Genomic DNA, 17,317 nt, shown 5'->3' on the forward strand with positions numbered 1-17,317 from the left:
CTTCAATCAAGGAAAAAGAGAAATCTCATATTTCTAAGTCCCTGAAAAGAAAAAGAAGGAATACAAGAAAACCCAGGGTTGTTCCTTCTAACTCTCAGAAGTTTTCCGATGTTCTTGATGAGTTAAAGGAAATAAGAAGGGAGATTTATGAAATAAAGACGTTCCTGTCCAAATCTTTAGAAATTCAGAGGCCCCTAATTCGACCTCTTCAACCAAGACAGTTCGTGGGTATTGACACTTATCTCCGTGAACCTTATGTCCCGATGGTTGTCGATAACAAGGAGTTCGGGAATGATAATGAAAATCTCAAAAGAATTGTTGCCTAGTATGTTTTATTTTTGGATTAGTTGGAAGAATAACTAGTGCTTTGAATAGCGAAGATTGTGACTACACATAGCTATTTTTGTTTTCATATTCTTATGTTATTTTTTAGGTTTATTGGTTTTTAAATTCTAAAAATATTTGGAGGATGATATTATTGCAGTATTAATATGTTTTTAAGTGTTGCAATATTTTTATGGGATATGTATTGTTTGCGTCCGTGAACTTGAAGGTCCCATATTGTGTCAAAAGTAAAGTCGTTCATAAATTGATATTCGTATTGATGAAAGGACGAATGGACTTTTGAAAATTACAAAAGTTATGCCTATGCAGTCATTTATTTGATGGAAAATAGGATGAAATCTTTTGTTTGACAAGGATAAAGTCTATTATGTCGTTATGCAAATAGTTGTATGTTATCCACGGTATTGATCAATTTTGTTATGTTTTATCGTGAAGGCTCCATTGTGTATCTTATGTTGAGCACCTTACAACTATGTCGATTAATATTGGCCTTGTTGGTTGTTCCATGAGAGGCTATATGTTGAGCATTCTTGAACTAAATTAATCATCGTGATTGGTTATTTAGTTATTTGCTCCGAAAGTCTTCTTTTGTCGAGCAAATTCTTTTGACAATTAAATTGATTGCTTCGGTGATTAGTTTGGTTGTGTATTCCAATTAGATTAATTATAGGTTCTCTTGTAATTAATGTAGTTGAGTTTTTCATATATTCCACAAGTTCTTGTGTTGAGTACATGAACGGCTATACTAATCATGTTCTATTGGTTGATATAGTCGTATATTCCGTAAGGTTTTCCTTATGTTGAGTATTTGAACAATTAAGGTAGTCATCTCCGTGTGGTTATCTTAGTCGTAGCTCCGTGAGTTTTGTTATGTTGAGCACAATCAATTAAATTGATCACTTTTGTGGTTTGATTTAGTTGCGTATTCCAATTAAATTAATCATGGGTTTACTTGTGATTAATTTGATTGAGTTTTGGATATAGAAAATCATTTCCATGGTTTTTGGTGTCCAATTAAAAAATCCTTCATTTCTTTCGAAATTAAGGTCGCTCTTGTTGTTCTTTCGGGAATGACATCAAATGGGGAGAGTTCTTTTGAACTTGTGCTTAATGGTAATATCTTGCGGGGTGTGCGGCTGTGGAAATTTATAGGGGTTATCTTGTATCTTAAAACTCCTTGATGAATGTATTTAGCTTCGGCTTTATAATTTCATCTAAATTAAGTTGGTATGTATTTTTTTCTTTTAGTCTATGAAATGTTTGTTGTGGAAATTTCATTATGATCCCGTTCTTTTACCTTTGCCAATTTTATTGACAAAATGGGGAGAAATAATGTTGTTCACACTCCAAATACATATGGTTTTCGGATCATTGTGTAAGGGGGAGTGGTTTCCATGATCGAGATGGAGTATTGACTAAGGAGGAGTGATACATATCACCATAGTATTCTTGTTAAAGTCGTGATGCAATTGGACTTTGATGTTACATAATGATACTATGACATTGTATAATAATGATCGAGAATCTCGATTTCTCTCATTGTTATAGCTAAGGATCTTCAACAACGGTGGTGCTAAACTTACAACCTTTGGGATAATTGGAGTACTTGGAAGGACGAAGATTTCAAGGAACGTTGAAGATTAGACTATGGAATAGGAGCCACTAAAGTTTATCTTTTTGTATTCCATATGTATTAATAGTTTTGTCACTAAAATTGACAAAGGGGGAGATTGTTAGAGCATAGCTCGATGGACCTCGCATGCGTTTCTATATCAAGCATGTTTGTCAATGTTAGTGATCAAAACTATGAGTCTTGATTTCTAGTTTACATATCTAAGTCTCGGACTAGGATAGAAAAGTGTAGTTGAGCTCAAGGACTTCATGGCGATTCATCATACAACGACGAAGATATACTCAAGGAACCGTGGAACTTCATCAACAAAAAGGTATGTGGAGACTTGAACTTATCTATCACTCAAAAGTCTATTTATTCTATCTCCTACTTCTTATGAGACAAAAAGTCGTATGCTATATAGACTGGATCATACACATTTGACATTTCGAGCTGAGTATTCACTACTTATCTTTTTCTCGAAATCGTGTGTTGGTAAAGCGTTTCGCTTGGTCAAGTTTATCTTCACCTAGTGACGAAAGTCATGAAAAGTTCCAATTACATTGATAATTGCTCTGACATGAAACAGTCTGTGAATAACGGCTATATAACGTCCTCTGAGAATGTCTCAATGATTGGTATGAGAGTTTAGATTAAATAACCATGTATTCCTTAATCCGAAGTTTTCTAACTTTGTTGATTGAGAGAAACCGGAGGAATTGGCTTTGCCAAGTCCGCGAACTGGCGGAAGTTCTCTTACCGAGAATTTATGCTGGGATTTTCCAAAAACTCGTTTGCGTGTTTAGTCCGCGAACTGGCGGAAGTCTCTTTGCCGAGATTTTCTGTTGAGTTTGGAACACTCTGCCGGTTGACTTAAGTCCGCGAACTTGTTTGTGAGCTTAAGTGGTTATGATCTAAAGATGTGCTCTGAACATGAAACTTAAATTACTAATGAATGTTTTATGCAAACCGTGGTTGTAAAGTTCATGAGTCGATTCATCGAATCGAATCATCTTTGTTTCAATTGTGTCTTCTGTAGTTACATAAGATCTCATAGCAATTGAACAACTCTCTAACTAGTTCATTTGAGTCAATTGAACTAGTTATGGTGAAGAATACTTAGGTTAATATGAAATGCTCATATGGTTAACCTTTTTGGTTATTATGTTGAACCAACATACACGTACACGTTTGGGCACGGTTTTCACAAACCCAGTAAACGTCTACCCAAGTGTCTGTGACAAGCTAAGTTTTCGATCTAACGGTTGAGAAATATTAGCTTGAATCTGAATCAAGTTTTCATCTAACGGTGAATATGGATTGCTTTGTAATTAAGGCAAAACCCTGATTTGAAGGCTATATATAGGAGACATATAACATTGGGAAAAACTAATCCCCACACGTCTGTGTGATACTAGTGCGCTCGCTAGAGTCGATTCTCCTTTAACCTTTGGTTTTCTTCTCTAAAACCAGGTTAACGACTTAAAGACTTCATTGGGATTGTGAAGGCAGACTGATACTACTTTTATCGTAGTTGTGTGATCTGATCTTGCATCTTCTATCATACGAGTATAATCTTTGATTGGATAGAGATCGTGAGAGTTCTCTGATAGGCAAGATAAAGAAGTCACAAACATCTTCGTCTCACTGTTTGTGATTCCTCGACAAACCGTTTGTGCAGTCAAGAAGGATTGTTGAGAGATGATTGATTAATCTAGGCTGTTCTTCGGGAATATAAGACCGGATTATCAATTGGTTCCTGTGCACCTGTATTTTATATCTTAAGACGGAACAAAACCTAGGGTTTTTCTGTGGGAGACAGATTTATCCTTTGATAGACTTTTCTGTGTGAGACAGATTTGTTTATTATCAAGTATGCGATTTTGGGTTGCAGCAACTCTTAGTTGTGGGTGAGATCAGCTAAGGGAATCAAGTGCGCAGTGTCCTACTGAGATCAGAGACGTAGGAGTACAACTGTACCTTGGATCGGTGGGAGACTGATTGGGGTTCAACTATAGTCAAGTCCGAAGTTAGCTTGGAGTAGGCTAGTGTCTGTAGCGGCTTAATACAGTGTGCATTCAATCTGGACTAGGTCCCAGAGTTTTTTTGCATTTGCGGTTTCCTCGTTAACAAAACTTCTGGTGTATGTGTTATTTCTTTTCCGCATTATATTTTTTATATAATTGAAATAATACAGGTTGTGCGTTAAGATCATCAATTGGAAATCCAACCTTTGGTTGTTGATTGATATTGATTGATCCTTTGATATTGGTCTTTGGTACCGTACAAGTTATTCCTTGTGTTTGATTAAAGACTCACTATTGTTTTAGCTTGAGTAATTCAAAACAAGTGAGAGATATTGACTCCTTGAGATACTTTAATCTAGATTGAGTCTGACTGTCTAGTTGATTCTCTAACAAAGTATTTCGGAGTTAGTCCATACAGATTGCTAAGCGAAATATTGGGTGGTGTTGTTAGACCCCCGCTTTTTCAAACCCGGTTTTCAATGACTATTGCACGTTCGTCTGACACTTTGGGCAGGAATTTTGACACCTTTGTCATGAACTTTCATGGCTTGTTGCTACTTAAAGCTTCAAGTTCATTCAAATTGATCTTTCCACACAAGACCAACTTCTTCCAGTCTCCATACTAGTGAAACCCAAACAATTCTTCACTGAATTCGACAAACAAATGACATTAACTTGAGTAAAAGAGAGAAAAATCAATAACCGTGTCCCCAAACACAGCTCTGATACCAGCTATCACATGCCCATTTAATCGCCTAAAATTTCGATGGGACATGACCGACAATGATTGTGGTTCAGTGAATCAACTTCACCAAAAATCATTCAGCCTTGCATACTTGCATCAAAGTACGCATCTGCCTTCCCTCATAAGGCATTGCACAACGGAAGTCTTTTCTTCTTTCTCTCTAACTCTTCATGCCCCATAAGCATAAGAGGTTTTGCCATGTACTTGAACAATTCTCACAACATCAGTAACACAATGAACACAAAGAATACTGCAACAAACCCATTTTATTGCACTAAAGGAAGATTACAAAACTTGTCCATCACATGGACCAAAACACGCCATTCACCCTCTTGGTGAATGCCTAACTCTCTCTACAAATCAGTGGTTCTTCTCCAATTGAACAACACCAACATTATTGATTTCTAAGCTATTTATACCAACTAGGATCAGGCCAAAACTTATGTGCAACCGCTTGCACATCCTACAGACAGCTACATGTCCACGGGTAGTTTCCATAACTGCATAAAGTGTGCATAACTGACTAGCCTTTACCAACTTCTGCCAAATCACGCCACACCTATCCCAAATGGTTGTAGACACTATAATATGGTTATAAATTCAATTTATAACCGTTCCACCTTGTCTCACTTCATTGACATGCTCGCAAAACCAATAACCAACACTTGAGCTATAATGTGCCACTTTTACGCCAACTTTATGCACCACTGCATATGGCCCTGATCTGAACTTGCTAAAATGCCTTAGTTAATCCAAATTCACGCCAACATGATTTCCAATAGATGAAAATACGTGCCATATGCTCATATGCGTTATTCTTGCTTCACTTAGCCAATTTGGTTGATAATAGTAACACTCACTTTCGCATTACTAGCTTGTTTGCATTATTCAAGCTTTGGCCAGCCTTGAACTAATGCATAGATGATGAGTGCTAAAAAGTGCATATTTCTATATATTTTTCTTGGCATTTAACTCATCCTTTGTGCATTAATTCTACATTTTATCCCATATTCTGTATTTTCATTGTTTTCAAGAATAAATATTTTTCTTACTTCATTTTGCATTTTTAGGTAATAAATAAAGTTTGGATGAATAGCAGAGCGGAAAAGAGCAGAAAAGTAGTGAAAAGCCGGGAGGAATTACACAAGGAAGCCGCGAAGAATGTTGTGCACAAGACCAAAAGGCTAGAAGTGGGCTTGAAGAAGAAGAATTGTCCTTAAAGAAGATATGGGCTTGGCATACCCAAGGCCCAAAACCCTTACTCAAACACATTTCCACTATCCAAGCCCGTCTCGGATTTCGGCCGTCAGATCGAAGCATTTCAGCATCCTACGGTCGCTCCATCATCGCACATCAAACTCCGAAGCCCCCGCTTTACATCGCAACGCCCATCTCCATCTTGGGTCGTCCGTTTTGCTACGTCCCTTCATCCGACGGTCGCTCCACGCTTACCTCCGTATCGCCGTTGGATCCACCTACCATCTTCCCATCCATCGCTCCTTGTCGCAGATCATCAAACCTCGCCGAACCCGCCTAACACCCAAGTATCGAACACCCTATACCCATCGCCAAACACACCCTTCTCCCAAAAACATCGAGTTCTTCTCCTCCACTCCGTCTGCAGAGAAAACTCTGCCATCTCCTCCTTCCACCCGACCATGGCAGCCTGCAACTGCTGCTCCTCGAGCTTCACTACACCCCTCTCCGCCTCTACCAAAACCCGTACGTACCACAGTTTTCTCTTCCTAGCCTAGTCGTTTCCCCAAACCCACATCTCTCTGACCTAGGTGTGGAGTTGATGAAACAACTCGAGTTAGGGTTGCAGTACATCAATTGGAGCAGGAAGAGCATCAGAGGGACATCAACAAGCATGGGTCGAGCTCAATTCAGGAAATTGGTGAGAGAATTTGATTTTCCCCAAAAAAATTAGGGTTTCGAATTAGGGTTTTGTATTTTGTTGTAAACTATAAATAGGAAGTGATGTAGGATGTTAAAAGGGTGTTCTTGGTTAGCCGAGATACCCCCAAATTTGGGTTAATCACTGTTTAATTTTAGTTTTAATTTTCACTGTTAATTTTTAGGGTTCTTCAATTTCTGTTCATGTTTGTTCTTTGCTGATTTCACTGTTAATTTTTAGGGTTCTTCTTTTGCAATTTTCATTCACTGTTTAGTAGTTTAAATGATGTGTTGTTCCTGTTAATCATGTGTTGTTCTATCTGTTTTCTCATGTTCTGAGTTCACTAGCTGAGGCTCAGATGAAGCTTTAGTGGACTGTTAGATAGTGGAATGCTAGGTTAGAGCCTTAGTGCAGTGTGTTGATTGAGCAATGGGAAGAGATTGATGCTCATAGTGCCTGTGATTGATTGTTCTGTCAAAAGACAGTCAATGCTAGGGGCAAACTAGTGAGCAAATTAGTTTTCCTCCCATTCTAGATGTATGCATAGGATTTTCAACTCAACCTAGGATCACATTGTTTGGCTAGGACACAAGGGTGGATTCAAAGCCTTAGTTTAACCCACATTTTGTTTTCACAGTCACTTGCAACTTAACTGTTTTGTTACTTCTTCTCCTCCCTGCCCTTGGCTCACAGCCTTGGTTTCTTTGGTTTTGTTTCCTGTTTTGTCACTGTTTTGAATCTCTTGTTTTGTCAACTGTTAGCTTCTCAAATGTTAGGATTAGTTTACTGTTGTGTGTCAATGCTAGGTTAGAGCCTTAGAGCATTGAGTTGATTGAGCAGTGGGGAGAAACTAGTGCTCACTAGTGACTGTGAGCAAGCTGGTTCTCTTCCCACTCTAGATGAATGCCTAAAGCCATTGCCTTGGCTTTGCTTTTTTTTCCTTTTTTTTTACTTCATTGTCAGCTTATCTCCACACTCCTGCCCTTGGCTTGTAGCCTTGGTTTGCAACTATCTCTGTTTTGTTATTACTTGGCTTGCACTGTCACCATTGCTGTTTTCCTTCCTCTTTCTCCTGTTGCTGCTCCCAGCTCCTGTTGCCTTCACTTCTCCAGCCTTGCTGTGCTCCTGCCAGGCCCAGCTTTGCACTGCTGCTGCTACTACTTGCTGTTGATGTTGCTGCTGCTGTGCACTGCTTCTGCTGCTGCTGAAGCCACCACTGCTGCTGCAACCTGGTTTCCACTGCTGCTGCTGCAACTGAGCTTGGCTCACAGAACAAGCCTAGTTCAGTCCACAGTTAACTCCAAAGGCCTAGTTACTCTCAGGTCAAAAGCTAAGCCCAGGAACAAAGCCCAAAAGCCCAAATCCATCCACTGTTTGGTTTACAAGCCAACTGAGTTCAAGGCTCAGTTCAGTTCACTTGAACCCAAATTCATTACATTTCCAAAGGCCCAGATCCTTGACTGAATCCAAAGCCAAGTTCACAGTTCATTCCAACATCATTCAAAGGCCCAAGGCCTAAAGCACTTCACCATTACAAACAAACCCACTAAGCCCAAAGCACAATTAGAAGCCCAATAGCAATTTAGAGCCCAAATAGCTAGAAACTCCAAACACCCCCAGTCTCTGTGGATCGACCCGTACTTGCACGAGCTACAACTGACGACCGTGCACTTGCGGTATTACTGTAGGCCCGTTTTATTTCGCTTCAATTTTATACGCTTTCCCGGGCCCACCAAGTTTTTGGCGCCGCTGCCGGGGACTAGCTAATAAAACTAGCTAATAAAACTATTAGAGAAACAAACCGAGTCCCCGGCAGCGGCGCCAAAAACTTGGTAGGCCCGCGTTTCATTGCTCTTCATATTTTCACCCATCTCCGGGCCCACCAAGTTTTTGGCGCCGCTGCCGGGGACTCGGTTTGTTTCTCTAGTAGTTTTATTAGCTATTTTTGCATTTCACTGCATAGCATTTGCATCTGCATCTGCTTCACCTCATTTGCTGTTGGACCTGCTGTTCTGAACCAGTTTTTCCTCTGCTGGGACGCCACCAAGGAAAAGAACCAAAGCCCAACTGGGTTTTTGCAACAATATCAGAGCAGCTGGGCTGTGCTTAAAAGGTAACCCATTTAAGAGAACCTGAATTGTGGGCTTCCAATTTTTAATTGTGGGCTTGTAATATTAAAGCCAATTTTTGGGCTTTTTATTTTCTGTTGGGTTTGTAATTAATTTCTGTGGGCTTGTTTGTTTAATTTGTGGGCTTGTATTTAATTTTTGTGAGCTTGTTTAATTTGGACTGGTATTTTGTATTCTGGGTTTTTAAACCCAGCTGAGCTTGTAACCGATCACGCTAGGTTAACTCGTTAGTGGGCCGAGTACCCAAATTCTAGGCCGAGATTTTGGACTCAGTTTCACCAAACGTTTTCAAACCAGCTGAGCCAAAGCAAACACAAAACCAAACAGTGGGCTTGCTCCCATTAAAAAACCAAATTTTATTTTCTACCTTAAAAAAAAAAAAAAAAAAAAACCAAAATTTTTACTTTTCTTCCATTCAAAAACCAAATTTTACTTGCTCCCATTTTAACAACCAAATTTTTCTTCTTTATCCCATTAAAACCAAACTTGCTCCCAAATTTTAAAAAACCAAAAAAAAAAAAAAAAAAAAAAAAAAAATTTGCTCCTTATTTCAAAAACCAAAATTTTCCCAAAAATCCAAACCCATTAAAACCAAATATTTTTCCCAAAAATCCAAACCCATTAAAACCCAATAGTGGGCTTTGTGTCTTTTCAATATGGGCCAACCTAGTGCTCTCCATGAATACATGTATCCCACAATAAAAATTCCATTATCATGTATTGTATTACCTCAAACCAATACCCCTTTTAAAATAAATGCAAGCATGATACAAATACTTCCTATATTTCGAGGGTTCGATTCTGAGAACCCCTATACTCATGTAAGAGAGTTTGAACAAATTTGTCGGACTATGCAACCTGATCATATGTCCGAAGACTCTCTGAAATTGCGTTTGTTTACATTTTCTCTAAAGGAAAGGGCCAAAACATGGTTTTACGGTTTGAGACCACAATCAATCACCACTTGGGAACAACTCACTAATCAATTTTTCCAAAGATTTTTTCCACATCATAGGACCATCGCTATTCGTCAAAATATCAATTGTTTTGTCCAGTTGGATGAGGAAACTGTTTTTGACTATTTTGAACGTTTTAATGATTTGTTGAGCGAATGTCCACACCATGGATTTGAGAAGTGGAGACTTGTCGCTATCCTCTATGAGGGACTAGACTTTAAATCTCGAGCCATGGTTGAGCGTATGTGTAATGGTGAATTTCTTGATAAAACTGTGGATGATGATGGAATTTTTAGCTGAGATTGCAGAGAAAACCCGTCACTGGGAGTCCATTAGGGAAACTGAGACACTGTCACATGATATTGGTGGTAATGAATTGAACTTTGGAAATAGCATGTCTAGTCCTTCTCATGTGTATGATATTGAATATGAACCTAATCTAGAGGAACATGAGTTGACTAATGACACCACAACTGCTAATAGGGACAAGTATGCATATTACTATGATGATGATGATGATGATGTTATGTTAGAAGAACATGTCTATGCTGAAAATGTTATGGAACCTTTGGGTTCAAATACATTAGGCTTCTCTGCCTCGACCTTCATGAATGATGTTTCTTCTAGTATTCCATATACATGTGATGTTGATACTGATTTTGAGCATGTGCATCTGTCCTATGAAGATGACTTAGGTAATATAGAATCTTCTGTTGACACTAATATGCATGAAAATATAATTGTTGTGTCTGATTCTCTACCTGGGTCACGTTGTGATGTTTCCACTGATTTGTCGATGCATGAGAATAATTCTTCTGATGATGTTGATGATTCTGATTTGTGTGAGCATGGTAAGCATGTTGTGACACGTGTAGAAGACTTAGGAGATGTTGATGTGATTAGTAATGATGTGCCTATCGTCCTACATAAGTCACAATCTGATGGCCTTCCACCCAACCTAGATTTGGTTTGTACCCATATTGTCAAACCGACTTTTCTGAGAGTCCGTAATCTAGGATTGGAACTGTGTGCTTCCCAAGTCCTCTTGGACCATTTTGCATCTAAATATAATATCTTTGAGGAGCCACAGTTGGAATTAGCATGTTTGCCCGTCCCTAGCACAGTTCATTTCGAGCTAGACCTTGTGCATGATGAACCCCCAAAACTGCGAGATTTTGTTTCCAAAATTTTATCCGTTGAAAAATCCAGGTTTGGGGGTAGCTCATTCTGTTTCACAGCTTCACTTGCATGCCTATCATATTATTATTGTGTGAAGCTGTTGAAACCTCTACACTTTGTCTTTTGGGTTGATCCTCAACTCTTTAGATTGTTAGTGTATGGTGAATTTTTGTATATAATCCAGTAGATAAAATTTCTTAAAAACCTTTTTGTTCCTTTTGTATATATTTTGCTAATCCAATATGATCTCGGCTGACATATGTTGGATTCTTGCCTTGAATAACGGAGTTCTAAATTGCTTTCGCGCGAAATCGGGTATTCTCTTTCCTTTTTCTCTACTCAACATGATCCTCTTCATATGTTGTATTATAATTTTGTTCATATTTTGAAACATTGAGGACAATGTTTAGTTTAGGTTTGGGGGTGAAAAGTAGATACTTTGATATATGCCATAATTGAAAACAAGAACTCCTTCTTTTTGAAAAAAAAATGAAAAAATCAAAATAAAAAATTAAAAATTGAAAAAAAAAAAAAACATAAAAAATGGAGCTCATTTACCTTGAAATGTTGACTCTTGTGCAAATATGTAATTATTAGGAGTCTTAGTCTAGATATTTAGGCACTCTGATTCTAGCACAATTCACATAGTGATAAGAAATTTGCACGCGCACGATCTACCAATACATGTTTGGCCTCGATCTTCAAGGTGTTTGATAGGAAGTCACGATTGCCAATCACTTTAGAATACTGAACGAAACTTGACTAGCTTGTTCTTTGGTTGGTTGGGATAGAAGGTGGAGGTTACATTAAGAAAGACAACCATCGAATTTAACTGGGTGCATCAAAAAGGGCTACCTCTTGCAAAGTGTCATGTAATCTTTTGTTTCCTTTTGTATATGTATCAAAAGTGTTTCTTTATCAAAAGAAAAAAAAAAAAAAAAAAAAAAAAAACGATGTATATATTCAGAAAAAAAAAAAAAAAAAAATCAGAAAAATACAAAAAAATCAAGTATTTATCAATTCCATCATCTCTTGTTCCAAAAATAAAAAGAGAGTAGTCAATGTAAATAAGAGTCATGTAAAGAGTCATTTTGTTGTTTCATTGTAATAAGCAAGGAGGGTGTATGCCATTGATGTACAACGCGAGTAATTGTGAAATACCTCCAACTCATTCACAATTCTCGTAAAGTCCGGACAACTAGCTAGATTTCGACCTTGGTTCTTAGCCTGAGAAACTATCTCTTGGTGATTAGTAGTCATAACATCCGATCTTTCTTTACACATGTGTAGATACACTTTACACTCTTATCACATGTCTTTTTTTGTTATCAGTGCTAGGATTGTGCCTTCGATACCTAGATTGACATCTCCATTTTGCTGTGAGCTTAACTGACTTGCACATGTCACATTTGATGGAATCTGAGCTTATATTTTGACCTAGAACTTTGTAGGTACGTTCTAAGCAAACCTTCACGAGACTTCAACTCGTCCACTAGGGACACTTAGTGGTTTAAAAGGCTTAGTGCATACGCTAAATGCATTCGAGAGACCAGCGACAGTGGTATAGGTAGGATTTCCTTAGTTTTGTTTTACTTGAGGACAAGTAAAATTCAGGTTTGGGGGTATTTGATGAGTGCTAAAAAGTGCATATTTCTATATATTTTTCTTGGCATTTAACTCATCCTTTGTGCATTAATTCTACATTTTATCCCATATTCTGTATTTTCATTGTTTTCAAGAATAAATATTTTTCTTACTTAATTTTGCATTTTTAGGTAATAAATAAAGTTTGGATGAATAGCAGAGCGGAAAAGAGCAGAAAAGTAGTGAAAAGCCGGGAGGAATTACACAAGGAAGCCGCGAAGAATGTTGTGCACAAGACCAAAAGGCTAGAAGTGGGCTTGAAGAAGAAGAATTGTCCTTAAAGAAGATATGGGCTTGGCATACCCAAGGCCCAAAACCCTTACTCAAACACATTTCCACTATCCAAGCCCGTCTCGGATTTCGGCCGTCAGATCGAAGCATTTCAGCATCCTACGGTCGCTCCATCGTCGCACATCAAACTCCGAAGCCCCCGCTTTACATCGCAACGCCCATCTCCATCTTGGGTCGTCCGTTTTGCTACGTCCCTTCATCCGACGGTCGCTCCACGCTTACCTCCGTATCGCCGTTGGATCCACCTACCATCTTCCCATCCATCGCTCCTTGTCGCAGATCATCAAACCTCGCCGAACCCGCCTAACACCCAAGTATCGAACACCCTATACCCATCGCCAAACACACCCTTCTCCCAAAAACATCGAGTTCTTCTCCTCCACTCCGTCTGCAGAGAAAACTCTGCCATCTCCTCCTTCCACCCGACCATGGCAGCCTGCAACTGCTGCTCCTCGAGCTTCACTACACCCCTCTCCGCCTCTACCAAAACCCGTACGTACCACAGTTTTCTCTTCCTAGCCTAGTCGTTTCCCCAAACCCACATCTCTCTGACCTAGGTGTGGAGTTGATGAAACAACTCGAGTTAGGGTTGCAGTACATCAATTGGAGCAGGAAGAGCATCAGAGGGACATCAACAAGCATGGGTCGAGCTCAATTCAGGAAATTGGTGAGAGAATTTGATTTTCCCCAAAAAAATTAGGGTTTCGAATTAGGGTTTTGTATTTTGTTGTAAACTATAAATAGGAAGTGATGTAGGATGTTAAAAGGGTGTTCTTGGTTAGCCGAGATACCCCCAAATTTGGGTTAATCACTGTTTAATTTTAGTTTTAATTTTCACTGTTAATTTTTAGGGTTCTTCAATTTCTGTTCATGTTTGTTCTTTGCTGATTTCACTGTTAATTTTTAGGGTTCTTCTTTTGCAATTTTCATTCACTGTTTAGTAGTTTAAATGATGTGTTGTTCCTGTTAATCATGTGTTGTTCTATCTGTTTTCTCATGTTCTGAGTTCACTAGCTGAGGCTCAGATGAAGCTTTAGTGGACTGTTAGATAGTGGAATGCTAGGTTAGAGCCTTAGTGCAGTGTGTTGATTGAGCAATGGGAAGAGATTGATGCTCATAGTGCCTGTGATTGATTGTTCTGTCAAAAGACAGTCAATGCTAGGGGCAAACTAGTGAGCAAATTAGTTTTCCTCCCATTCTAGATGTATGCATAGGATTTTCAACTCAACCTAGGATCACATTGTTTGGCTAGGACACAAGGGTGGATTCAAAGCCTTAGTTTAACCCACATTTTGTTTTCACAGTCACTTGCAACTTAACTGTTTTGTTACTTCTTCTCCTCCCTGCCCTTGGCTCACAGCCTTGGTTTCTTTGGTTTTGTTTCCTGTTTTGTCACTGTTTTGAATCTCTTGTTTTGTCAACTGTTAGCTTCTCAAATGTTAGGATTAGTTTACTGTTGTGTGTCAATGCTAGGTTAGAGCCTTAGAGCATTGAGTTGATTGAGCAGTGGGGAGAAACTAGTGCTCACTAGTGACTGTGAGCAAGCTGGTTCTCTTCCCACTCTAGATGAATGCCTAAAGCCATTGCCTTGGCTTTGCTTTTTTTTTCCTTTTTTTTTACTTCATTGTCAGCTTATCTCCACACTCCTGCCCTTGGTTTGTAGCCTTGGTTTGCAACTATCTCTGTTTTGTTATTACTTGGCTTGCACTGTCACCATTGCTGCTTTCCTTCCTCTTTCTCCTGTTGCTGCTCCCAGCTCCTGTTTCCTTCACTTCTCCAGCCTTGCTGTGCTCCTGCCAGGCCCAGCTTTGCACTGCTGCTGCTACTACTTGTTGTTGCTGTTGCTGCTGCTGTGCACTGCTTCTGCTGCTGCTGAAGCCACCACTGCTGCTGCAACCTGGTTTCCACTACTGCTGCTGCAACTGAGCTTGGCTCACAGAACAAGCCCAGTTCAGTCCACAGTTAACTCCAAAGGCCTAGTTACTCTCAGGTCAAAAGCTAAGCCCAGGAACAAAGCCCAAAAGCCCAAATCCAGCCACTGTTTGGTTTACAAGCCAACTGAGTTCAAGTCTCAGTTCAGTTCACTTGAACCCAAATTCATTACATTTCCAAAGGCCCAGATCCTTGACTGAATCCAAAGCCAAGTTCACAGTTCATTCCAACATCATTCAAAGGCCCAAGGCCTAAAGCACTTCACCATTACAAACAAACCCACTAAGCCCAAAGCACAATTAGAAGCCCAATAGCAATTTAGAGCCCAAATAGCTAGAAACTCCAAACACCCCAGTCTCTGTGGATCGACCCGTACTTGCACGAGCTACAACTGACGACCGTGCACTTGTGGTATTACTGTAGGCCCGTTTTATTTCGCTTCAATTTTATACGCTTTCCCGGGCCCACCAATAGACCAACTCTTGGTCTATTCTACCTTCTTGAATCATCCTTGAGTTTGGGCCAAACTCAATTCCACGGACATGCCAACATGCCAACATCATATGTTTCATGTTGCACCTTGCAACTTTGGATTTGTCTTGCCTTTCCTCAATGAAGCTTCATAGTGTCGGCCAATAAGCTTCATTATTTAGCCAAATATATTTACAATGTAGTGCTACTCTTGCACTTTATTGGCCCTGCGTGGTTATGCCATTCTTAGCACTTGATAGTCTACGCAGTGTTGCGCCATTCTGGTTGAACACTGACTTGGCCTGCAACTCTGTAACGCGCAATCATTATGCGCTACTTGCAGCCATGTCATAGCGTGGGTGGAGCTTCGCCTGGCCCCGCGGTGATGCATTTTTGATTTGGTGAAAGTCCCGTCTCTTGCGATGCATGACGGGTGAATATATTAAATAGGTGGGGGAAAGATAGAAAATATGTGCGGATTTCATTTATTTATTCCTTTTATTTTCGGAGTAAATATGTGGTTTTTTGTATTTTATTTTATTTTATATATTAATTTGGAGAACAAAAAGAAGTCCTAATATGGTAAGTACTCGACTTCTGAATTGAATTTGCACTTCCATAAAATTCCAAACACGTTAAGTTTTCCTTTTGAGTTTGTCATTTTTAAACCAATCATACGTTGCCAAGCGTCCTCACCAAAACTTTCTTTTACAAAAGCCACAAAAAGCTTATTTCGGCAAATAAGAAGCGAGGGTTTTCTCACCGTTTAACGTGGGAGTTTTATTTGTCTAGGCCTTTAAGTCTAGATTTTATGCCTGTGCTATACACCGGGTTCCTTCAAAAACTATCCATCATAACCTTTATACGCATCTGTGAATAATTTAGTTCACTACATTTTTAGTGGAGTAGTTTATCATCTGAGCCAAATAATTTGAAAAAACTTGAATACCAAAGCAATATTCAAAGTTCAATAAACATAAGAAAAACATTGTTGCATAACCTAAGAATTGTTGAATAAGAAAATGAATGCCCGACTACTTCCCATAAAGAAAGGTGTCTTAAAAATACTAAACGTTCAATAAGCAAATCTAGATCGATAAGAAAAGTGCAGTTGATCATATTTTCATCTCCCTTTATTAGTGTCCACTATTTTCCTGTCCGTGCTCATTACTCTATGATAATCCCTTTTCTGCAGCTTGTAATTCTGCCAATGTAATCATATCATCCAAGTTTTTATCATCACCATGTTGGCCACCAACTGCATTACCATGTTCATTGATAATCCCTTTTCTGCTAATTCTGCCAATGCCATCATATCATCCATGTTTTCATCTTCATTCCCATCTGCATTTTCATTGTTTGTGAAAATGTGGGGGTCTAACAACCACACCCAACAATGCGTTTGACAATCTGAGAGGACTTACTCCAATACACTTTCTGGAGAATCAACTAGACAGTTAGACTCAATCTAGAGTAAAGTACATGAAGGAGCTTAATATCTCTAACTCTTAATTCAATCCGCAATCAGCAAATAGAAATCTGCGAGCCCGATTGAATATAAGAGGAGTTACTTGAACGGTACCAAAGACCAATGTTCAAGTGTCAATCAATGTAAATCAACAACCAAAGATTGGATATTCTAATTGATTGATCTTAACGCACAATTTGTGATATTTCAATTATATAAAAAAATATAATGCGGAAAAGAAATGACACAGACACTAGAATTTTGTTAACGAGTAAACCGCAAATGTAGAAAAACTCCGGGACCTAGTCCAAATTGAACACCACACTGTATTAAGCTGCTACAGACTCTATGCTACTACCAATTAACTTCGGAATGGACTGTAGTTAAACCCTAATCAATCTCACACTGATTCAAGGTACAGTTGCGTTCCTTACGTCTCTGATCCCAGCAGGATACTACGCACTTGATTCCCTTAGTTGATCTCACCCACAACCAAAAGTTGCTACGACCCAAAGTCGAAGACTTGATAAACAAATCTGTCTCACACAAAAAAGTCTATAGATTGAATAAATTTGTCTCCCACAGAAATACCCAAGAGTTTTTGTTCCGTCTTTTGATAAA

At 39.0% G+C, this 17,317-nt stretch overlaps 1 non-coding gene across 1 annotated transcript; it reads right to left on the reverse strand.

The window, feature by feature from the left end:
- Positions 1 to 9,780: 9,780 nt before the first annotated feature.
- Positions 9,781 to 9,884, reverse strand: LOC113314585. The gene has a single exon (XR_003342473.1). It is a non-coding gene; the product is annotated as a small nucleolar RNA R71 (small nucleolar RNA).
- Between the last annotated feature and the right edge of the window lie 7,433 nt (positions 9,885 to 17,317).

The sequence above is a fragment of the Papaver somniferum genome, chromosome 9, assembly GCF_003573695.1.
Source record: "Papaver somniferum cultivar HN1 chromosome 9, ASM357369v1, whole genome shotgun sequence".
In the NCBI taxonomy this organism is placed as follows: Eukaryota; Viridiplantae; Streptophyta; class Magnoliopsida; order Ranunculales; family Papaveraceae; genus Papaver; species Papaver somniferum.